General features: G+C 45.5%; 1 long non-coding RNA gene across 1 annotated transcript; it reads left to right on the top strand.

Moving 5' to 3' along the window:
* The first annotated feature begins 6,351 nt into the window (after positions 1-6,351).
* LOC311433059 lies at positions 6,352-7,679 on the top strand. Its single transcript, XR_014690533.1, has 2 exons — positions 6,352-6,419; positions 7,598-7,679. It is a non-coding gene; the product is annotated as an uncharacterized lncRNA (long non-coding RNA).
* Positions 7,680-25,287: the final 17,608 nt, after the last annotated feature.

Below are 25,287 nucleotides of genomic sequence, written 5' to 3'. Positions count from 1 at the left end.
GAGCTCCCTCCTCTCCTAGAGATTATCCAAGCTGAGAAGGACTTCAGACAGTTTTTAGTCCAACCTGCTGTCAAAGCAGAGTTAGCTACAGGGCTCAGCCCAGGTTGCTCAGGGCTTTCTTTAGTGTGGACCTGGTACATTAGCAGGCCGGGCCATTAGGACTTGAGGAGCTTCACCATCTGAGGACCCTTTGCATGGCATCATCCCCCAAACTCCTCTGCCAAAGAGACCCCAGACTGAGGTGGGGTAGTTCCCAGACAAGTGAGAGATGATGGCCAGGCTTGGAGGGCCAGGAGGCAGCTCTACACCCCTCCATCTCTCTCTTAGCAGCCCAAAGCTGCTCCTTTTTCCTCTCCCAGTGATGGCTCAGGTAGCTCAATGGTAGCTCAAGGTCAAGGGGACAGGTGAGATTCCCTTTCCAAACCATGGCTGAGGCAGTGACATGCGTCTGTCTTTTATCCACGCTCCTCTCTCTTGGTCTTTTGGAATGGACTTCTTGGCTCTACCACCACACTGGGCACCCATCCCTTCAAAAACAGGCCCAAAATAAGAAGCCTCATAGTTCAGCTCTGGAGGCAAGCTCTGGAGGCCAGAAGAAACATAACCCTCAGAGGCCCAGTTAACCTTTCCCCAAACCGCTTTGCCTTTCAAAGCCAAAAAGATGAGAACTAATGGGGCTGCTGGGAAACAAGGGAGAGCATGGAATTGCTCTGCGTGTCCTTTTGAAGGTCCCAAAAGGAAAAGGTCTCTGACAAGGGGTTTATTTTCATTAAAAATGACAGACCCAGCTCAACCACTCAAATAAACAAAGCAAGTCTGTAGAACAGCAAGTGCAAAAGGTCCTGGGTTATTTATAAAGGGCTTTTAAGTATATTAGGCCTAACACCAAGATAAATCAACCCTGCTAGGATTCCAGAGGCATATCACATGTGGCTCTAGCTGTTGTCAGCTTTGTGCCGGAATATATTTAGCGGGCTGCTATCTTCCAGATCTTCCCTGCTTTTTCCCTAGGGACTCCGCTTTGAAAACTAATACATTGAGACCAAACACAAGTTCCTGTGCTCACTCACATATTGACCAGCTCAAATCCTTCAGAAGCATTCAGTTGCCATTGCATTCAACAGGTATTTTGCTGCCCAGCATGTTGCAGAACAGCAAAGGAGCTTGTTCAAGACCAGGTTTGCTCAGTGTGGCCAGCAGGTTGGTTTTTATTTTCTGTGATAGGCTATTTAGTGTAGAGGGTCTTCAACTTCTAACACTGTGAGCCCACATTCAAATAAATCTGAGGGATTACTTCATGGATGGCCATAATGAAGATGAGGACGCTTGAGGTCTTGTGGGAGCTGTTCAAACGACCAGTTTGTAGGGTGGGATGACATGGCCTTGACCATGAAGAGCAGAAGAGGGTTTCAGCTGGAGATTGATCATTCAAGTGTCTACATGTAGGTGCCTACTGCCTTCTACGGGTGCAATTCAGTGCCCTAAACACAGCTGTTTCATACCGCATGGGATATTCCCACTGACCTCCAACTGGCACAATGGCAGCATGTGGGTGTCCTATGGCTCCCATGCCATATCTGGCCTTTTCTACATATCTCTCAGGTATCCTGAGGCACCTCAAACTGGACCAGATGTCTAAGCAACTGGATTGTTCTCTGCATGTCCCAGAAACCTGGGTGAAACTTGTCCCACATAGTGCCTTGCATGGTAAGGTTAGGGATAGGCACATTTCTAAATATTGACTTAAATTCCTCCCACTCTTTTTTTTTTTTTTTTTTTTTTTTTTTTTTTTGGAAAGGATGCCACCTCAGGGGAGAGGACTTTGGGGGAAGAAGAATATCTTAGAGCTATGTTCAGATGAGTGCCCAACTTTGGGACACCAGTTTCCCTGCCAAACTACAGCTGCTCGTGCACCTCTGTTGGAGCAGTCTGGACAGTTGGATTCACTCTTCCAGAAGATGTAGGACAGGTTTTTTTTATCTTTGTTTTATCATGAGGCCAGAGTGTGTGTGACTGCCTGGGAAAGTGATGACATTCTTTCAACATCGCAACACCAGCATCATCGATAAGGTTTAAGAAAACGAGCGGAGAGAGGGAAGTACTTGGTTTGGGGAACACTAGTGGAATCCTCTGGATTTGCTTTTTGATCCCACATACCTCATCTGTTTTCAATTTATTGAAATTAACTGCAGTTTAGAAACACCCAGTAACTGCCTAATTGGTTTGAACTAACTGACTGCACACAACCCAGAAGATACCAGCTGGTGACCCCCTGCCTTTCCAAAATGGCTGTGGGAATTGTCTGTAGGAACAATTGCTCAGCAGGAAAGGCAAGCTTTGCAAAATCAGGCTTCACTGTGAGAAAAAGTTGTGGTTTTGTTCAAGTTGATTCCAAATTGTTGTTGTTAGTTTGATTTTTTTTTTTCTTCCCGGAAAACTCAATTCAAGAATCCTGTTTTGGGTTAGTTTAGTGCCAGACATCTGCTTTTAACTTTGTGCCACGACACACAGCGTGGCAGCAAACTTCTTCCTTCAGTTGATCTGTGCTGGGGTTGCCCAAGAACATAGCTCTCCCCTTTAGCTAGACAAGAAGCAGATGAAAGCGCTGAGGAGACCGGGGAAAATTAAAATTTGGCTGTCTCATATAGGGACTTCTGTAGCTTTTTGCCACCATGGATGGGAAATAACACTGTTTTTCCAGAGTTGCACTCAGCACTCCTAGCAGCCATCTTAAAGATGACTGTCAGCCAAATTTTACCAACCCCACAGACTCAAATTTTCCCTACAAAAGACAGGCGTCTGGCCTCCATTGCCCATCACTTTTCTTTCTTTCTTCTCTCCCTGCACTTAGCACTTGCAATTTGATGCCCCTGGTATTTCTGAGAGTGAATTCAGTCTGGAAAATGTTGAGGACCAAGGCGATGTCCCCTTGAGCCATTCAGCCCAGCACTGCTAGGCTGGAAGCATCAATACCAGCACTGCTCTGACCAGCTGTAAAATCCCACACAACTGTTTTCACTTTGAGACTGCTCAAAGTCGGTTAATTCCTGGAAACTTGCACCAGATGGCGGTGCCAGCCCATCTCCGGCTTCATCTCTTAAATAACTACAAAGGCAAGCTCTGTGTGTTCCTGAATTGCTGGGGTTTGTGCTGGTTGCTGAGCACCCACGCCATGCAGATGTCCCAGTGCACCTTAGGGTAGACCTTCTTTGACATAACTGTCTGCTCTGTCTTCCCAATATCCTGGGAGAAATTAGACAGATAGATAGATAGATATTAGAAAAATAGAAATAAGAATATTAGAGGCAGGGAGAAGATGAGGAAACCAGTTTGGCCTCACTGGGACATGGTTTTGCCATCTCCCACAGCAGTAATGAGCGCCTGCTCTGTGTCGTGGTGGTTTAAAAGCTCTGGTTGCAGCCAGAAATTTCAGAAATTTCAATCCCTCATTTGTCCCTGCAACCACAACCTGATCCCAGGAGATTTCTACATCAGAATGAAAATGCGTCTTAATATTAATGTGTGCAAAGTTTTAGACCAGGTTGTCAAACAACCCCTGATCACTCGTTGTTTAGCAGTTATGGATCCAAGCTACATAAATCAGTAACAGAGCACACTGTCAATTTCTCCATCTTTTTCTTCTGGAAACCCTCAAGGAATTCAGGCATGATGTGACTGAGGACTCTGCTCATCTTTCCAGCCTGTCTCCAGGTGGTGCCAACCCTCAGCAGTAAGGGATGAGAACCATCCGAGCAGGGAAAGAGTTCAAGGAAGGACCACAGAGGGCAGGATGCAGGCAGCTTGGAGGTAGATACCTGCCCAGGGCCATGCCTCCTGCTCTATTTAATAGGTCAGGTAATAAAATGGTTTCCTTGTTCTCAGAACTTCCAAAGAAATTCTGACTGAAAAGGAAAATAAATAAACAAACAAAGAAATAAATAAATAAATATAAGAACTTGTTGAGATTTTCAAATAAAAGCATCTCTAAGGCTGGAGATGCTACAGGCTCTCTGGGCACCTATCCCAATGCTTAACCACTCTCAGGGGAAACTTTTTTTCAATATTTCTCATTAGAAATTCCTTTGCTGACACTTGGGCTTGTTGCCTCTTGCACCTTTGAGACGAGATTGGCTCCAGCTTTTTTCTAAGTCCCCTGTAGGCATCAGAAGCCTCTTAAGTGCAAAATAAAAGAGAATAATCAATTTCCCTGACCTGCTGGCTATGTCCTTGCTGAAACAGCCCAGTATGTGGTTCATCTTCATCACCACAAGGGTGCATGGCTGACTCCCATCTGTGTTGTGTTGCTCCATTTTGTAAGAGCCAGTGTTCACTGAAGCAGGGATTTGAAGTTCCCTCTGCTAGAGGATTTCTTATCTATCAGGCTAAAATAAAACTGCCTACAGTCCCTTCTTCTCTGGCTTTGACCACAGATTCACTGTGGGACCTGAGAAAATTTTCTCAACTAAGGTTTCATTGAAAATGTTATGTTCCATGGTAAGGTTCAGTTTCAAATAAACCAGCATTTTTTGATGGAAAAAGATAATCAGAAATCATTTCAATCATTTCTAGGCAATTTTACTAACATCTACCCCAAAAGAGACACTCATGGAAGAGCTTTTCTTCATTACCATGATTTTTGGGAAAGGCTCTGGACTTTAAGGTTGTACCCAGAGACCATCTTTCTGATGTAGAAATATGGCATGAAAGGTTTGGGCTTGATGATTTTATTGTGTCTGTCTTTATTTCACTAAGAGATTTAGCATTGCCCTTCCTTAGTTTTGCTGAAAAACACCTCCTGGATTCAAAAGAATATTTACTGCAAACTCTAAATTCTCCATAGCAGAGAAAAGAATTTGAACCCTTAATAAGGACTTCCTTCCTCCCAGTATCATTCATTCATTAGATAAAGATAGGCTAAAACAAACATAAAGGACCAGTAAAGATGGAAATTTCAGTGATTAAAATATGATTCTCCCATCTGTGTGCCACATAATTTCCTTGATTCTTAGGATACTGCTTCTCATCCTCTCCAGATCAGCCTGAATGACCTCAGATGACAAACAAAGCCAGCCTTTGTCATGAATAAACGTTGCAGGACTTCAGAAACAAGATATTCTGACAGGCATGAATGGTTCCTCTGATGCCCCCAACTTGTAGATCAGCTGTTCGTCAGACTCTTGGTCAGATAAGGTTCCTTGTGCCTGAGCTCCTGACATATTGCAATGGTTGTGTCTGTTGTCCAGCCCTGTTTCTGTGTCAAACATGTGTCCACGTGCTCTGCATTTCTGCCTGAAAGGTTGTCACTTCCTACTTCCCTCAACAGCAGAAGAAACACCCCTCTTTGGAAAAGGCTTGATGATTAGGAGCAGACCGAAGCTGACAGCCCGTGTTGCCTTCAGGGTTGTTCCTAGTCCCTTCCTAAGGAGGACATTGCATAGAGCTCATTCTTTAAACAGACACAAAGCCCTTTTGGGCATGGGTTTATGGCAAAATATCCATTAACGCTTGTTGTATGGCAGAGGCATATGTTCAGCCCAGAGTGGTCAGAATGCTAAAAGGGAAGAGTTCAATTTGAGGCCACTTGAGCAATTACTGGCAAAAACACCTCTTATTTTTGTTGAAGCTTCTTATGTGTTTAGTCCTCGGAAAAGCAGATTGCCTGAGGAAAAAACACAAAAAAACATGTGAGCATCTGTGGAGGAATGGTTAAGTGAAATAGGACATGTTGATGTTGGGCAGTTATGAGGCAATGGGCTAGTAAAGTACCGTACTCAACTCACATGAGTCTGGCACGTACACAGCTGGCTGAGAGCCAATCAGGCTCAAGGACACGATGCCCTTGAGCGATGGGGAAAGTCCCTAAGGCAGGATGGTGGCTAAAAGAAGGAGGAACTACCTGAAAAGAGCGGGAAATGTTAGCCAATCCTGAGCTTAGTTTTTGCAATATGTATGAGTTGATTATGTTCGAACTAGATAAAAGGCGACTGAGCTATCCATTAAAGTTGAAGTTCATTGTTCACTTATACTGAGCGTCTGTGTCTTCCTCCCGTCGACAACAAATTGGCGCCCGAGCAGGGACCGGTCTGAACGGGATTTGGACACTGCTGGCAGTGATCCTGGGCCACGTGTTCGACGGAATAAGGGAGGATCCGGTCCTGCAACGCAGCCTAGGAGGTGGAAGGGACAAGAATCCCCGCACCCGCGTCGGGAAGGTGAAAGGGACGTGGAGTCCCCGCACCCGGGAGAGGATCCCGCCGGTCACGCGTCGCTGAGGTCTGAAAGGTGAAAGGGACAGGAGTCCCCGCACCCACAGCTCGGAAGGTGGGAGGGAGTCCCCGCACCCGGGATGAGCCTATAAAGGGTCCCGCCGGAAAAGCGCCACCGAGGTCTTTGGAAAGGCTGCAACTGTATATATAAAGGTATGAAAGACAAGCGGCGTATAATTTGCTCAGATGCTTTTTAGAAAAGCGGAGTATTTTAGATATAGATTGTAGAAAAAGATTTGCCAGGGTTATTAGCATATGCAGTAGCGCAGGGTTGTTTTACAAATCCTGATACAGTTTTTTGAAGAAGCAGAGTGGCGTAAATTTGGGGACAAATTGTTTGATGTTATTAATGATATTAAGTCTGCTAAAAAATTTATTGAAGCCTTGGAGAACAGTCACTAACGCTTTAGCTACACATCAGGCTGAGCAGGGAGTCGCTGCTGCCGCTACAGAGCGACTGGGATTGCCGGGAAGTGCTGGAGCTGGGCATTGCCCACTGCCGCCTTCAGAAAGAATGATAACGCTGCCTCGGGGCTACGGGGCAATGGGAGCCTCCCCACCCCCTTCAGTCACCGCCACGAGCAGCGCTGCGCTTGGAGTTCACCGTGTGGCGAGTCGGCACAGAGCAGAGGGACGGACATCAGGACCCTGCAGCCTGTCTGACGTAACCATGGAAGCAGCGGCGGCTGTGCTGCTTCTCTCTGGCATGGTTTTGATCTGTGGAGACCGTGCATGGCAAGGAGTACCAGCCAATGCTTTTGGAGGACCGTGTTACCTAGGGCGACTCACACTTTTCGCTCCAGATTTACACTCGTGGCAGAACTCGACAAGGAGCAGAAGAATTAAACGAGAACTAAAAACTCTGGGTTCTGACTGTAATGATGATGTAGAATTGTGGGGTCCAGCAGAAAGATTCTTTGTTTCTTTGGTGCCTGGTGTGGGAACTGCACACGCTTTGACTAACATTAATAAGCTTGCTTGTAGGGCTGTTAAACAATCAAATGTAACAACACAAGTTCTTTCTGAAATGTCACAAGATATGGAGAGTCTAAGACATGCTGTATTGCAAAATAGGGCCGCTATTGATTTCTTGTTGCTGGCTCAGGGACATGGGTGTGAAGATGTAGAAGGAATGTGCTGCTTTTATCTTTCTGACCATGGTTAGTCAATTCACGACCAGTTGAAACGGTTAAGGGATCATACACAAGAAATTGTAGTACAAGATAGTTGGTTTGAAGGTTGGCTTAAATCTGTTTTTGGGAACATGGGTGGATGGGTTTTCTTAGTTAAAGAGGGACTTCGCTTTCTACTTATAATTATATCGATTATAGTTGCTGCACGTATAATCCTTAACTGCCTAACTAAGAAACTAGAGCAACTCACAGAGAAGGTATTTGTAGCGCAAAATAAAAACGGGGGAATTGTGGAGGAATGGTTAAGTGAAATAGGACATGTTGATGTTGGGCAGTTATGAGGCAATGGGCTAGTAAAGTACCGTACTCAACTCACATGAGTCTGGCACGTACACAGCTGGCTGAGAGCCAATCAGGCTCAAGGACACGATGCCCTTGAGCGATGGGGAAAGTCCCTAAGGCAGGATGGTGGCTAAAAGAAGGAGGAACTACCTGAAAAGAGCGGGAAATGTTAGCCAATCCTGAGCTTAGTTTTTGCAATATGTATGAGTTGATTATGTTCGAACTAGATAAAAGGCGACTGAGCTATCCATTAAAGTTGAAGTTCATTGTTCACTTATACTGAGCGTCTGTGTCTTCCTCCCGTCGACAACAAGCATCATTTGACTTTTGAAAGAGAATAAATGAGAAAACAACATGCATATCATCTGGCACATGTCCTCATCCAGCTCCCAATTCGTTGTGTGCTTTGTGCTGCAGAACCCAACCTCTACCCAAAGAGAAACTAAGGCAAAGGGGTTGATGCCAACAGAAGGAAAGGTCTTTTTTAATATGTGATGCATATTATAAACTTATGGGACTTGTCACAGGATGTCATGGGGGCCAACATTATGATTGAGTTCACAAAGGATTTCTTCAAACTCATGGAGAATTTCAGCAGGACAACTTAGCACAGTGATCTGGCTTCAACTTCTGCCTTAGGAAGCCCCTAAAATACCAACTACCAAAGGCAGAGCCTATCAAGTATGTTACTCTAGGCACCTGTGTTTCTCTCAGCCCAAACATCTGCTCAGAACATCAAACATCAGCCCAAACATCTGCTGTCAGAAGCAGCACACTGAGATGCACCAACAGAGATTGCCATTTGTTGCCCAGCATGGCAAGGAAAGACTGTGGGTTAATGAGATAATCCTTTATTTCACAGGCTGTGGAGAGCAGATTTTCAGCTGCTGTTAATCAGCTTTGCTTCCTACTTCTCCGTGAGGCTCTGGAGATTTGCCCCTGCCAAGGATCTGGCCCTGGTTGCCTTTTTCAGACATGAAGAGTGTCCAGCATGCCCTCAAGAGCTCCTCTTGCACTGCAGAGTCCTAGCGAAGCCCTTGAGGCTTGCTGGAGGTGCCCAGAGGAGTTTCTTCATGTCCCTTCAGAACTGCCCTCAGCAGGGAGAGAAGGATTTCTTAGAATTGCCTCAAGAACAGCAAGTTTGGGAGGTTTTCAGTGCAGCATGGGCTTTTCTTAGCAATGAACAATGTCCATCTCTTGGGATCCATCAGACATTTAAACCTTGGGTGGCTGGGCGGAGGTATACATCAGATCTGTTAAACTAAACATGGCAATGCAAGCCAATCCTTCTCAAAAACAAATGCAGAAACATTATTTTTCCAGCAGGAAAAAATAAATAAAAATAAAAAATCACGCATAGACAGCACAATAGGGGCGGCTATTTGGCAGCCCCCACCCGTTCTCATGGGACCAGCCTATCTGGTCCTAAAGGAATTGCCACCATCTCGTAACATTATAAAGTTTCTTTCCCTGTAAGTTGCTATATAAACTTTTCTAATAACTATAATGTGAACTGATCCCAGCTGCTCAGAAGATGGATGGCCATATCGCAGATCAGTATCAGACCCTGACGTAACACTCGAGAGCTTCGCCTCCCCTGGTTCCCATCCCTTACGGTATCCTATTTCACAAGAGTAATTGCTAGCAATCGCCAGCCAACGGCTCAGAGGCTGGAAATGATATGTGGAGACAAGCTCTGCTCCTGCTCTGAAGGATTTACACCAGCTGGCTGAGTTACTGTAGGCAACCAGAGAGAAGTGTTGCCTCCCGATGATATTAATGGGGCTGGGAAGTTTTGTGGTTCCTGCTGGTTGACACAGAGTCAGCCTGGAGTGGGGGCAGCCCATAAAGAACAGGTGATTTCAGCCGTGTTTCTGCTGGGTTGATTACCTGCAGAACTCACATCAGTTACCAAACACTTTGGGATGGTAGGCTTGGGATTTATTGTCCTCCGAGACCAAAATACCACATTGCTGCTAAAGGCTGTGCTTTCCACAAAGCATTGGCAGGGCAGTCTGAAGAGGATGCTGTGAAGGAGGCATTCTGTGCAGCTGTACACATCAGGGCTTTATTTTTGCCTGTGATAACACAATTTGCCTGTGTACCAAGGTAAAACCAACCACCTGGTCCTTGTTGTGTAAAATGGGCCTTACTGGAAGTGTTATGCTCCCAGCAAGCTTCACATGGGACTTTCTCCTTCATCTCATCAGCTGCAGCCTATCAGTCAGCCTCACAGGGGTCTTCCAGGGGTCTGTCCCACAGAGGACAGCCAAAGGTCTGGCTCCATCCATCTTCCATCTCCCACCAGAGCCAGCAGTCACCTAGGAAAGTGAGTACAAACAGGGATGAACTGCAGTACAACTCCCCCAAAATATTCCCACTTCAGTCAGAAAAGACATATTTCTCCCTAATTATCCTAACTGTATTCTCCTTGTATGGATTCATCCAGGCATAGGAAACCTTTTCTGCTTTACAAAACCCTATGGTATGGAGATCCATGTTTAGCTGCACTTAGTGAGGAAGGAGCTGAAACCAGGACTGCTTTAAATATGAGACAGTTCTTACTGTTTCCTGAAGCACAAGCCTCCCAGCCCTTTGTTTGGAAACGATGTTAGTTTTTTTGTATTTTCTGTGCCAAAGAAATCCTTAGGATCGAGGATATTTTAGGAAGGTCTTCTGGGTGTCTCATCTGCCCAGAGGTGATGCTGGGCAGCACTCGGGATACATGGGGAAGGCTGAGCCACAGCAGGCCCATGGTCACTACAGGGAAATACCTGCTAAAGGATGCTCTGAAGCACCACATCTGCATGAGACACAGCTGTAAACATCTACATCAAGAGATGTATGTCCACGCTATCTGGCATTTCAGCTTCCCTTCGCTCCAGACTAGTGAATCCCACCCCACCTGGCCACGTGCACCAGCCAAAATGCAGATATCAGTGGCACAGACACTAAAACCTCCTCCTGCCCACCCGTATGTGCTTGTGGCCAAGCAGCTGGATGAGTCTATTCCATGAGCTCAAGTAACAGAGATGTATCTGGGAGCTAAACATCCTGCAGTGCAGAAGGGGCTGCCAAAAAAAAAAAAAAAAAAAAAAAAAAAAAGGTTTCCTTCCTTGCTTCAAATCCTACAGGCTTTTTGCAGCTGGAGACATCCCAGGGTCTTTCTGTTGTCTGGTAGCCTGCTCTCCTTGCCCCCAGCAGATGGATACAAATATCTGGACACCCTGAAAACCCAGTGCTTGAGACCAAGAGACACACCAATGCCAGCTCTGAATCCATTTGCTTTGTGATCACAGAAGCTTTCATTCCCATTTTGGTACCTCTGGCAGCACCTTCTTTCCTAGGCATGCTTTGGGGATCTCACCCACAGAAGTCCTCTTCCATAGAAGAGGAGGACCCTGGGTCAAGCCTACAGGGAGAATTCAGGTGCCCTGGCACCCGGCCTGGTTTTTAGCATCAGTTTTATTCACTGCACCAAAAGAAAGCTCACCATGACGTTGTCCACAGCTCTCCAATATCATCCATTTTTTTATTTAATGTATATACAAAAGCACTTTAACTCCATGTGGGCTTTACTAGCCTCGTGCCCTGCAAGTGCTCAGAGTAGCCCCCAGAAAGCTGGAAGCCATTTAATAAGAAAAGTTGAATGTATTAACTTTCTCTTCCCAACCATTTAACAAGACTCATTTAATGCATCAACCTTCTCTTCCTGACCTGCTTGTGCCAACCCTGTGGTGGTTTCCTCCCCAGCCCCAGCAGCTGATGGGTCCTAGCGCAGCCCAGCCCTTCTTCCCAAATGCAAAACCCTGCAGATAGCCCTCTTCTTCAACATCAAAGAGGAAAAACCCCTTCCTTGTGGATGTAGCCAGGATTTTTGGTGACTCTGGGAGGCTCCAGGCACAACCCCGCACCCTTGGCAGCCCACTGGATCCAGCCACTGTCCCACCAGCATGGGCGTGAGCTCCCCTGAGGGGAAGGAGACCGAGGTGCCAAGGGATATTGCTGCACTGACAGCTGGATTTACACTTTCTCCATCTGGGCCAGACGTCACTTTTCACAGCTCATTGCTCTGCTTTGTGTCCAGCGCTGCTTCTCCCTCCCTCCCCTCCCTTTATGTATAGATATTTTATTGCAAACACTCCGGTTTTTACGACCGGATTTTTCACGCTCTGGCCCACTTCCCCCATCAATTCTTTTGTCACTTTTACTGTCAGCTGCTCCTGGATAAAAATAACAAGGAGGGCCAGGTTTCGTGAGCCGGTCTGCGTGCTCATGGGAACATAGAGAGAACAAGGGGAAAATTATTCTGAATAACCAGGCTATCTGTCAGGAGAAACAGTCGCTGATAATAATAGGCTAGTGCATTGTAACTTACTATTTAATTGAAATGCTGCTCTATTCTTCTTTGAGGTCCTCTTGCTGGGTGTCCAAGTTAACAGGAAAAAAAAATTCCTGTCCAAATTGGATTCAAATCAGTATATGTATACTTTTTAGTTTCCTGGAAACTGGAAGCTTTCCAAACATGGAGCACACCCATTGGAACTGGCATTTTATCAGCTCCACAGCCAGTAGCAGCAAAATAGAAATTGATACCAGTTGCACTGTGTTGCTGCAGGCAGCACCCAAGTTCCCCTGTTCCTGGGGTTAATCGCTGGGTGAATGCAACCAGGGCTTGAAAAACAGCAGGTTCAAGAGTTCCTGGCCCATAATCCTGGCCAGGTTCCACTGAAGTCCAACCTTGGACTCAGTTAAATCTCTTTAAACCCAAGCTTTTTTTCAAAGAGAGAAATTCATGTTTTCTGAATTAGCATTTTCCCATGACTCTTTTACTTTAGGAAAAAAAAAAAAAAAAAAAAAAAAAAGAAATAAGCAATGCACGATAATCTGAATAAGCCCAACTGCAGTGGTAGGTCTTTCTTATGCCTATCCTTGATTTTACATGGACATCTGTGCAACCTCTCCTACACAAGCAAGGGCCAAGCATGCAGAATATAATCACATAGCTAGTAAAAGTAGCGCATGTCAGAGATAGCCTGGAAACAGGAGATAAAACCACAGATTAAAAATAACTTCAACCCAGATGGAGTCAAGGTTGAAAACAGTTTTCAGGTAAATATATTGCAGGATATATACACCAAAACAAAGTATTAAAAACATTAGGAATTCACTATAAATTTAAATTTAAAGAAATCCAAGCATGTTAATATAAAGAAACGTGAAGGTAGGATAACCAAAAATATTAACCCCATAGCAAGTCTACAAAAAATCCATTTCATTATGTTAAGCACTCTAGTTCTGTTTTTCAGTCATCAGATGGATTGAGTTGCCCAAGGTCACGTTAGATATTTTCACTTTCCTCCTTAGTGGTGCTTTTCAAACAAAATTAACAAACAAACGTCAAGAGCTTTAAAAAAGTGGTTTAGCAAAAGTACATGTAGGCAGTGGAATTTTCTTGCAATAACAGTCTTATGGCTAGAGTTGTTTAAATGTAGATGAGGCACTTGAGAATGAAACAAAGAGAGAATCCCATTCTGCTCCTGCCGGGGCATGTGGACAGGATGACCTAACAAGTCTTTCCCATCTGCCATCCCTGTGGTTCTCTGAGAAATCAAATCCCAGGAGACCCCAGGGCCTGATCCTGAGAGGTGAACCCAGCGGACTAGACTTCACCCTACTTAGATTTACTATAAATAAGCTTGCGTCGGGGCCAATTCCTGGCATTTGCCTCTTTCTCAGTCCTTTCAGTCAGCCCCTCTTGGCATTTAATGATGTGATTTTTCCAGCAAAGTATGGATTGCTTTCACTTCCATGTTTTTCCCAGCTGTCTGACTCAGAAATATGGGCTGTCTTGGTTAAATCTGGGGTGCCAACACTAGAGCAATGGGCAAAGATGTCAAAATAAATAAATAAAACAGGCCTAATTTTGCAAATATTTGTGCAAAGGAAAAAATGAATCTGGATCTGATATGTCTACCCTCTTGCTGAGTGTATAGTAAGTATGCCAACGGATGAGTTTTCTGGCAAGAAACTTTGTGTAAAGAGTATACACTAAGTGAATTCTCAAAAATATTTCAGGAGGGTTAATTTTCATTGCGCAACCCTTATTCTAAATGCCATTAATCTCATCAAAGATCAAAAACATTACTGTGTAATCTGTGTAGCCTACAAAAAGTTAACCAGACTTGCAACTGTCACTAACTGAAAAATATTTACTACAAGCAGATGAAAAATAATATCCAATAATCTGTACAATCAAGAAAACCTTCATTCCCTAGGGGACAAATTGAAAACAGAAGAGGAGACCAGATTCCTGGAATGTGTTATTTGACTGAATTACGTTCTCAGCCTTCATTTCATTTTTTTTATATGTGCCGTCCAATCTGGGAAAAGCATTTGACAATATTTTAAAGCTGGTAACAGTTGTTGGTGGGAAACTACTCATTTAATTGAAATCAGCCATTTTGTGTCAAACCAGGAGTTCACACAAGAACTTTCCATTTTCCATGTAATAATTTTAGCCAGAAAAAATGCCCTGGGACAGACATTGCAGTCAATCTCATGGAAGTTAGCAATTAAATCTGGAGCAAATTGCTGAGAATTTGGAAATTATTTGCATTTAGCTTTCAAATACTAATAAAAACTGAACTTAAAATGAAATAAACATTGTATGATGCTTACAAAAAAATTACTTTTTTTCAAGTGCACATCTGGGGGTAGAGGTGTCCTTTCTAGTCCAGAAAAATACCTTCACTATGTGCTGGCACTGCTAACAACATCAGCCTCAATGTTGACACCAACATGCTGTGTCCTCTGACTAGTAGCTACAGGAATCCACCACCCCCAAGGTTACACCTCAATGGCCTGGATTCCTTCTCCTTCATACTCCACTGGGTCAGATATCATCAAGGTATCAACGGTGGAAAAATCCAGCTGAAGAAAAAGATGGCATCTGACAAATAAAAGAGTTTCCAAGTGTAATGAAGTTCATATGCACACATAGATACTATATTTTTTAAATAAAATAAATAAAAAAGTTGCAGAGGGCCTTTTTCCCAACTGTACATAGGTCTGAAACCTGATCAGGACTCCTCTCTTCCATATGAACTGGTTCTGGTTCAGGAATGTCACATTTTATTGTCCTCTACCCCCATGAATCAATAACAAACACCTTGATCAGCCCAATTTCAGTCCAAGAATTCGGCCCAGCTTCTTGTCACCTTAGCACGAGATGTAAAGGAACCTTATTGTAAAGATGGGTGGTTTTCTCCTTCTGATCTATTCACAGGTTTCCATTTGCCAAGTTCTGTCTACTTTCCACAGGGCCGCTATCCATGGAGAAGGCGATGAATACATGGGCACAGCATACAGCTACTTGGAAGGGGCAGTGAACATCACATGGATCACAAATTATGGCAAAAAATGTAGATGTGGTGCCCTGACAGATGCTAAAGACCTGGGGACATTCCTGGCTCTCTGTACCCTTCCTGTTAAGGATAGATTTGTGTCCATCTTGCACAGCACCACATCAGACATCCAAAAAGAAGACAAGAAAAAGACTGTCCTTCATGTCCTGGTGTGCCAGTATTCAGGATCTCTAACCCTCCACCCAGACCTGTAAATGGAAGGCTGTGTTCTTTCTGTTGGCAAAGCAAGGTATTTTCTTCCCAGGTCCACAGTCAAATTTCTCGATACTTCATGGCTGGACTATGCCCTCGACTTCCATCCAGCCTGAGTGGGCTTTGGGAATTGGCAGCTCATTACAGAGATCATTCATAATAAGCAGATCAGTGATGATGAGAAACTCATTGGTGGACAAGACCAAGGCCACACTGGGGAATGACTGCATGTAAGGAGGAGACAACTGCATGGTCCTCATCTTCCTCTCATTGACTTGGAGGGCAGATAAAGAAGCAGAGACACAGTCCTAGGCAAGCCATCACAGGGAATATACGGTGCTACCCAGCACTCCCATGCCAAGATATTGTGGACCTAGTGTCCACAATGGCAACGAGGTGAGTCATGTCTTCAGTCCAGTCCATCCAATGTCTTGCCTTTCTCAAAGGGACAACTTCCAAAAGGGGGAAACTGATATCCACTCATCTAAGCCTAGAGAAAAGCAGAGGAATGTGAATAGGTAGCAAGGGTAGAAGGAATTAGGGCTACTCTGTGCTTGCTAGCTTCATTCCTCTGCACCCATTTTTCTAGCCCATAATGGAGACTACGCCTCTTCAAAGGAAGATCGTGCTCCTATCTCAGCCAGTGGCAAAATGCCCAGCAATTTCAGTGAGAGCAAAACAAAGACTTGTGGAAAAAAAAAAAAAAAGAGAGAGAGAGAGAAAAGGAGCAAATTCACACTTGCCATAAATGTGTTTGTGTGCCGGCTTTCTATCTGCAAAGGCTTTGTGTGAGCTCACTTCATCCCCATCACTACCAGCCGTCAGCTTGCGCGTGGGTGGTCAGGGCAGCGCTCACCGCAGGGCGAGCGTATATCAAGGAGCGATGATATCAACAAGCCGCCCAGCACTAGAGCTCTGCCCTGCTTGGGAGGGGAGATCTCCCATGTGCTGAGATCTCCCATGTTGGGCAGTGCTCAGGAGGTCCATGCAGATGGTGCCAGCCCATCATGCCAGAACCAGGAGGAGAGAGATGAAGGAATTCAGGCTGGGAGCTTCCCAGCATTGCCATGAAACATCGTCTTCCAATGTTTGCTCATTCTCTGTCGATTTCAAAGCCCGTGCACGTTGCTACCCTAAGTCAGCATTAAGCTGTGCTGCTGACACTGTGCAGAGAAAAGAAATAGTGCTGGGGATTTGGATGTTATTTCAACATACAGCTTTGCTCTAATTCTTTATTGCCCAGGTGAGGAAACAGAGCCCAGGCTTCAAGGCAGCCTGCCAGGCAAGGATCCTGGAGTCTCCAGCTCTGAGCAATTCACCTGATGAAACACCTTGAATGTCCACCAAGATGCTGATCTTCTCAGAAGCCCCCACAATAATCATCAGAGTAACAAGGCTGACATCCACTGGAGCCTACCGTGGTAGGTGCTAGGACACGTCAGCCCCACGGGATACTCCCAGGTATGGGAGGGTGTGGACTATAATCCCACTTGACACATAAGGGTAATTATTCTTCATTTTCCTTGCTCATCACCTAGGTAGTTAACCCAGTAGGGCTGAAATGGCTTCTCACCTTGTCTAGTGGAAAAACCTCTCCTGGAAACCACACAGAGTAAATCAGCACACAATAGTTTCCAACAGACTTGAGATACAACAACTTTCTTGGCAACATTTGAAACTTTTTCCTTTTTTTTTTTCCCAAGGTCTTGACAGGCTCTAGGGGGAAAGAGGAAGAAATATTTTTTAAGATGAAAGAGGAACACAGGTGCAACATGAGCCCTCATCCTACTGAGCTGTTGCTGTCAGAAGTGTTAGGGCATTGGATTCTCAGGCATCCATCTCCAACTCTCTTGTATAAACAAAAGTCTAAACAGCCAAGCAAAGGCTTTATGTCCTAGGGAATTTAGCATTTTTCTACAGTGCTCTTCACAGGGAAAGAATGCAGCTCCAGAGATGGACAATCTGCTTTAAACCATCCTCACGGTTGACGTCACCATGATTAAACTAAGCAATTCTGGGGCCAATAATGACAAAAAGGGCAAATTCTTCTTTGAACAGTTACTCCAAGAGCTATCCCACCTGCTCTGAGGGCAAACCAAGCTCCAGCCCAGCTGACCAGAGGGCTCTTTGGAAACCAGAAAAGACCCTGAGATGGCCACAGCGACCTGGCTGATCACCCACATTTTCACAAGAGTCCCACCATTCTCTTCAACAGGGCAAAAGAACCCCAACATGATTGTACTTGAGGCCATCTCTCCCATGTAATTTTGCAAAGTGTAGGGTACAAAAAAAATCTGCATGGTGTGGCTGTGGGACCACAAGTAGATGCCAAGGATAAGGGCATTATTCTGAATAATGAACATATGTTGTGTTCTCTTATCCTAGATTAGTCCAAGAGGAAAGAAAAGGGTTTAAATAGTTTGTATTCTCCTCACCATCCTCCTGATTCACCTCCTAGGAGGCAGTACAGGCTGAGATTCCCTCCAGATTGTGACACATAAACATAGCTGCTCCCATGTAAGTTTAGTGCCTGAGTTTCCACCTAAGACACTGCAGTCAATGGCACCTAGAGTTTAACCCATCCCATTCTACATAAGATATCCAGCTTGGTATGTATTCATTTTCCTGAAATGAGATATCTAGAAATGTCTGAGATACCCAAGGGCATTTAAGATGTCCACACAAAGCTGGTAGATAAGACACAAGGTCCTTTTCAAATGAGGAGCTATTTAGATAATTGAATTCCTTCCACAGCTTTCCCATAGTAGTTGATGACATTGACATATCAGGTAGCCAGATATGTCCTCAGGCTACCTGGATGTTCTCCTCAGCGTCTGGTCTTTGGGAATGATCTAAATTTCTTGCTGATGGTGAACAAAGTGTTGCCAATGAAAATGTCACCTTCTCTAGGCAAATGTCACTGTCTGTTCAGACTCTGCATACTGCCTCCCATGATAATAATGCCTTCTGCTCTAATCTCTGTGCTTTCAAGCCTGCAAGCTACCTGCCTAGTAGAAAGGTATTGATTCAGATATCCAGAACATATAAAACCATAGTGGAAAGGCCTCCACAGAGCTCATTTAACATTAAAGATTAGAAAAAAATAATAATCATTTAAGCAGGAAATTGTCCCTATATGTTCCAATGAAGCAGCCTGGATATTCTTTCACCTCTCTGAAGATACCCCAGAAGAATCACCATTCTCCACCTGAATGACACTCTATATTTATACAACCTCTTCATCTCCAGAGTTCAGAAATGTTCTTTGTATATCAGTCTTCTTGGCATTTAAGAACCATTTCCCTCAAAATTCTCTCACTGGTTTTACTTGCATTGGTGGGACCTCCACTCAAACCATGATCATCGTGCTTGCTACAGGATTCTTGGTCCTACAAGACTACGTTTGAACATCCATGCCTGTTCTATCTCAAAAGGAATGACATCAAGAAAGGAGTGATGAGGCTGCCCAGTTGGCTGAACCCAAGCTCAGTATAACCTCAGCGCTATTGCAGCATCTCCATTTGGTGTCGTTGTCTCTACACTGCCAATTCCTTCAGTATGAAAGGTGAGATGATAGCAAAAGCTATCCATATCCACTTTTTCCACTAAAATAAGGATTTCCTTGACTGCATCCAAAATGTTTTTGTTCCTCAGCTCCGGTGCACCAAGCACTGCCTCTGGACACATCAGCCATCCCCTGGGACTAACAGGAGAACAAGCTGGGTGAGTCAGCATCCTGCCTCCAAGAGTGGACGCCCAAGAAGGAACATAGGCTTAGGACAAATATATTACAATATTTCCTTAAAACACTTCCCAGCATTCAACAGTCTGGGGCGTTGGGAATTTCCCAGGTAAGAAGGATTTCTGCGTATAGTCTTCAATGAATTTCTCTTCCGGACTTCTCTAGTGTCTTTATGAGCCTACACAAGCTTTTCCCACCCATAGCCTCCTTAGCAAGGACCATCACAATTTTGTGATGTTATATGATCCAGCACCTCTTTTTGCTTGTCTTGAACTTGTCTCTTGGTAGCTTCTTTTGGTGTCCTCTAGTTTTGCATTGCAGAGATCATGAAGAGACACCCTCCAGCCTCCTCCTTTGTGCTGCTCAAGAGAAACATTGCCCTATGCTCCCTTATTCTTCACTTTTTCAGCCTGAGAAGTCCTAAAATTTGGCAGCACTGCCACTTCTTTCCAGAGCAGGTCAGCAGAGGGAGCTGCTGGTCTGAGCCCTTCCAGCAGCTCACGTCTCTGTGCGTGTTTCAGCTTCTAGCACTCAGTCTAAATATAAAACAATACCCATTGTTTCTCCCAGCTGCGTCTGCAAGTTTCAGGGGAATGCAATCAAATAGCCAATTAAGGCAATGCACTCAAAAGGAAGAATAGTGGTACTTAAGATAATGCTTTATTCTGAACAAAGGCAGATCTCAGGGCTTGTCGTAAGGCACCAGCCAAGGGAACAAGACGAGCAAGAACAAAACTCCCCAGTCAGAATGACCCCTGGATCTTTCCATGTTTTAGGGAAGTTGCTTTCACCTGAAACATCAGAGCTTGAAAGATCCTGACTTGAATATCAGGTAATGTGGGGATCTGTAGGAACACAGCTTGTGTTTTGCTGGAAACTGGTTTTATGCCTTGGAGAGGTCACTTGAGCTCTCCGTGCCTCCTTTTCTCCAAACACCTGGGCTTTGACCACCTTTCCTCTAGGTGCCCAGGACAGGGAGCATTTCTTGCCGTGGTGATTAGAGGAGGCCTCAGCTGATGGGACCCATGTTAACCTTGCCACATGTTGAGCTGGGAGGAAAAAAATAATCAGAAAATGTCTGAAAAAGCTCGGTTTCCAGTGTATTCCCCTGGATACTAGCACATGTTTCTCCCAATTTTTTTCTGCAGAATGAGAGAACTTTGGTGGAGGAAACCAGCATTTGGTGGAGATTGCCTCAGGACAGGTGATCTTTGTGGGGTCCACCACGAGACCCAGAGTACAGAAAGCACCGACTGCAAGTGCTGAGCTCCCCACATGCCCTGCAGCTGAGCCTGGAGCTGCTGGCTGAAATGAGCTGAAATGGGAGCCGAGTGCAGGAGGAGACCCAGGGGCCTGACAGCTTCCAGTCCTCCGGAAACTTCGGGGGGAAAAAATAAGGAAAAATAAAAAAAGTCTGGTTTTGGTCTGATTTGGAGCCAAACCAGCTCGTAAAGAAAAAGAAAGAAATAAAAATAAAAATAAAATAAAATAGAAAAAAAAAAAAAAAAAGTCTTGATGACATTTCCCGCTAACCGGAAAGTCTGCTTTCTTTTCCAGCAAGCTCTCACTCCCCCATCACCTCTGGTTCTGGCACCCTCCAAAGCGCACGTGTTTTGGCTGGATTTTATTTGATCCTCAGCGCAAAGAGGAGCCTCGCGTCTCATTTCTGGCAGCTGGATCCCACCGCTGGGTAATTCTGTGGCTAAACTGTTTAAATAATGTTAATGGCTTTACAAATTCACTTTCAAAACAGCCCGAAGTGTAAAGCCAATGCAGCTGAAGCAGCATGCTGGGGCTTAGGCGTGTTTAGATAAGAGTGGGTGCAGTGTAAGCTTTCAGAGTGCTCCACACGAGCTATTCAAAAGCTGGAAACTGGGGACTTCTGCCTCTTTGCTGCATCTCCTGGGCTCTGGAGGGGTAGTTTCCTACTACAGCAGGGCAAGGTTTGCAAGCCAGTGCAGCAAGAGCCTTTGGGGGATTAGTATTTTTATTTTTATTGGCAGCAGGATCCTGCTCTGTGGCAGGTGCTGTTGGAGAAAACAACAGCAGCTCCATGTGTTTTTTTTTTTATTTTTTTCCAGGTTCTTCAAAACAGCAATAAATAAAAAGAAAAAGAAAGAAATCAAAGGCTTAGCAGAGGGCACTGAATTTATGATAGAAGCTCAGGCCTTAGCATGGGGCTCACACCCACTTCTTTGAGGCCCAAATTGCAGTTGTCTGGAGCCAGGTCATGCTCTCAGCTTTTAACCAGGACCTGCCCTGACTCCCCAGCTGCTGAGAAGGAGGTTGTGAAATGCAATGTGGCTGCTGGAGGTGGCACGACTGAACGTGGGCAGAGAGCAAACCTCAGAGCTGCAAGTCCAGAAGGCAGAGGCAGGAGCACAGAGATGCAGGCAGCGCATTTCCAAACCCAGACCTTTCCTGGGTGCAGCACAGAAAGCCATCAGAAGATGCCAAAGCTCTCCATGCTTAATGGTATTTGCACACCTACAGCTCTCAGGGCTTGCACGGGTTTTGAGTCCCCCACATGGGTCCTGCTGGTGCTGTGATAGTCCTAGCAGCATCACACAGGATTATCTATGCCTCGTAGCAGCCCACATTTCACAAGGGTCACACATTGCTTCCACATAACTGCAGCTGTGTTCAATAACCTCCCCTGGACAAATAAAAATAGGTTGGGGATGTGCGTGTGCTGTGATTTACATCGGGATAAATCAGCGGTTCTGCCCCAGCGGTCAGCTGTGTACCAGCAAAGTGAGATAAGGTCGGTACAGACATTTGCAGCGTGCTGCAGGAGAGATTTAAAGTGTGTCAGCATGGCTAGACTCCATGTTATGTGTTTAGGAAACCAAACAAATTCAAAGGAAAAAATTAAGTGTGTGTTTTAATGATGGGGATGATAAACCACTAAAACTACAGTACGGGAAGGGGTGGATTCACTTCTCGGTGCTTCAAAACAAATAGCTCCTCCCAAAATTGCTTTTTGGGCAATTTACTGAGCAATGATGTAAAACGCAGAGGCTGCAGAAGTCAGAAGAAGGTCTGCCAGCGGCTTTGAAAGTTTACAGTCCGGTTTTAGCCTTGATGAATGAGAGGGATCAAACAGGAAAGAGGGTTTGGGAAGAGAGACAATTTCGGGTCAGCATGGAAGGAAAAAAACAGTCATATGATACCATGGTGTTTGTGGGGACCACACTGCAACCTTGGCCGTTGTAGGATCTGATACCATGAGGTCAGGGCTGGCTGATCTGGGGTCACGAGGACGAGGATCCTAAGCACAGGGCTCCACATCCCACAGCATCGTTATGGGATAATTATGGCTGGAGGGGACCTCAGAAGGTCCGACCTCAAAGCAGGGTCAGCTCTGGCCATCAGTACAGGTCGCTGTCCCCCAGGATAGGGACTGGGCAAGCTGTCTCCTTCCAGCAGAGTTAGGATCACCCTGCCCAAAGCACAGGCAGAGGAGGCAGCCCAGGAAGGATGCATGAAGGACAGAGGCCATGCTTGCTGAAGCCAGACACAAGGGCTTTGCCCTTCCCACACCTTAATTACCCATCTCCTTCTGGACTCCTCCAGGCCACAGGAGCCCCAAGGCACCTCTTGCTGCCCCAGGGTGGCAGCTCTTGGCTCACCCTCTCTGGCAATGGTGCCGATGTGATCATCCTCCAGCTCTTCTCCCACTCTTCCAGAATCAGGATCAGAAATCCCAGGCTGGTTGGGGTGGGAAGGGACATCTGGGTCCATCTGGTCCAGCCCCTGCTCAAGCAGGGCCACATCCAGCAGGGTGCCCAGGACCATGTCCTGTTGGCTTTTGAAGGTCTCCATGCTTCCTCCAAGCTTCTCCACAACCTCCCTGGGCAACCTGTGCCAGGGCTTAGCCACCCACACTGACAGAAGTGCTGCCTGATGCCCAGAGGGAGCCTCCTGTGCTCCAGTTTGTGCCCATTGCCTCTGGTCCTGGCACTGGGCACCACTGACGAAAGCCTGGCTCTGTTTGCAATGCACCTTCCCCTCACGTATGGAAGGGAGCACTGAGCACTGAGAAATGTGGCCACAGATTTTCTCCATCCTCTTGTTGTGCTTCATTCCAGGTGGCTGAAAGACTGCAGAGTCAGAGCGGGGAGGAACACAGATGGACAGACGCCCATTTCCTTATGAAACCAGGCTAAAAATAGGGCGAGATTGGCCCTTGGAAGCCACCCGGTCCATCCTTTTGTGCCGAGGTGGGACCATTTCTACGAAAGCAATTGCGACAGAAACTATTTTAAGCCCCCTCCAGCTCCTCCCAGAGCAAGCTGGTTGCGTTTGTCCCCATCACTCTGCTCCCTTGTGTCACGGGGTGTCCCACAGGACTGCCTGTGTCGTCCCATCACTCTCCTCCTCTCTCTGCTCCTGTTTCCAGATGTGTGCCAGACACACGGACTGTAAAACCCAGGGATTCGAGTTCTTATACCTCATCGACATCAGCCACTGAAGAAATGAATCCCTCCTTAAGATTTTTTCAAATGAACTGGATTTAAATTTCTATTTACTCCACCTGTTTTATTATGGGTGATGTCTGCCTCTTGACTTCATGGTTGATTTCTTCATTTCCGTAGATTTCCCTAGGAGATGTTTTCCTACAGTGAACGCCATCTGCTCGAGCCTTCCCTGCCTCCTCTGCACCAGATATACCCCAATTTCCCCAGCCTCCTCCTTCTGCTAAACATGAAGTTGGTTCATCAGCCATATCCAGGGCAAGGAGGATGAAAGCTGATGACCCAGAGAGAGGAGATTCTCCAACCCACACTCTCATGGGGGCACATCCTTTGGAAATGCCATTCCTGCGCGTTTCAAAATCCTTTTCCCAACCAGCACCTGCCCTAGCAGTGGTGTACACCCTGTCTTAGGTCGGAAAGGTTGCCTTTCCCCTTTTCCTCCCTTTCTCCCATTCTTCTCCTCTGAACCAGCCATTCCCCATGGCTATATAATCCAGATTAAGATGTTCGTTATATTTTAATTGCAGCAAAATCAGAATTCATTTTTTTTTTTTTTATGCTGGGAGATGAGGCCTTCTCTTTTTGTAAATAAATAAATAAATAATAAAACAGTTATTTAGAGAGAGAAAATGTAATAAAATAGAAATAAAATTAAATATTAATAAATAAATAAATGAAACCAGAAAAGAGTGCAGTAGCTAAATCTCAGAGCTGTTAGACCGCGTGCTTTTTGCTCTCTGCATCCTTGATGGGAAGATTTTGATCTGTGATGACAATTCTCTGTCTCAATAGCCTTTTCCTGCCCAGCAATTTCCTGACGTGAGGATGTCGGTCCTGATTGCAGCAGGCAGCTTGAGAACAATCCTATTGCAGCCAGGAGAACTGAGAGACAGCAGAGGTGGCAAAGAGGCAATGGCAGTACTAGGCAGGCAATTCCCAGAAACATTTCTCTAGCTGGTGAGAAGAGCACAGAAAGAAAAACTCTCCAGGGACAGAAAAGCCCATGGAGGGGATACAAGATGACACAGAGCTTCAGAGACTCCAGTTCTCCCCAGACAACTGATTTTCCTGAAAATAAAGACTAAAATAAGGGAACACAAAGAGATAAACAATTGTGGGGTAGGACTGAGCTGGGCAGAAATTCAGAAAGAAGAAAAACGAACAGATTGGAGACGAAAAGAGCATCCAGCAGGCATGCACACAAACCCAGCAGGACGGTGGTTTGCTGAACAGTTGCCCTTTAGTTCCATGTTTGCTCTTTAGAGGGGTGAGAGGACAGAGAAGGGGACATCCAGCTCTTTCCCCCAATGCCCATCATGCTCTAAGCCATCATTTTGGGCAAGGCTTGCCCATTCTTGACTCGTGCTTTTTCTCACTTTGCTAGAACAAACACCTTATTCTGTCTGTTCTGCATCTACAGGACAACTCCACCATGATCCCACTGCTCCATGTGCAATGCTGAGCATCCCCTACCCTTCCCACAGAGCCACGGGGTCACAGAATGGCTGAGGTCAGAAGGAACCTCTGGAGGTCATCTGGTCCAACCCCTGCTCACCTACAGCAGGTTGCCCAAGACAAAATCCAGATGGCTTTTGAAGACCTCCAAGGAATTGTGTCATGGGGCTGCCCCACCAAGTTGGGGAACCACTGGAAACATTGCAAAGAGGAAGAAAAGGTTGAGCAAAAGGAAAAATGAACTGTAACTTC

This window comes from Aythya ferina (genome assembly GCF_964211825.1).
Source record: "Aythya ferina genome assembly, chromosome: 2".
Taxonomy (NCBI): Eukaryota; Metazoa; Chordata; class Aves; order Anseriformes; family Anatidae; genus Aythya; species Aythya ferina.
This window is presented reverse-complemented; position numbering and strand designations above follow the sequence as displayed.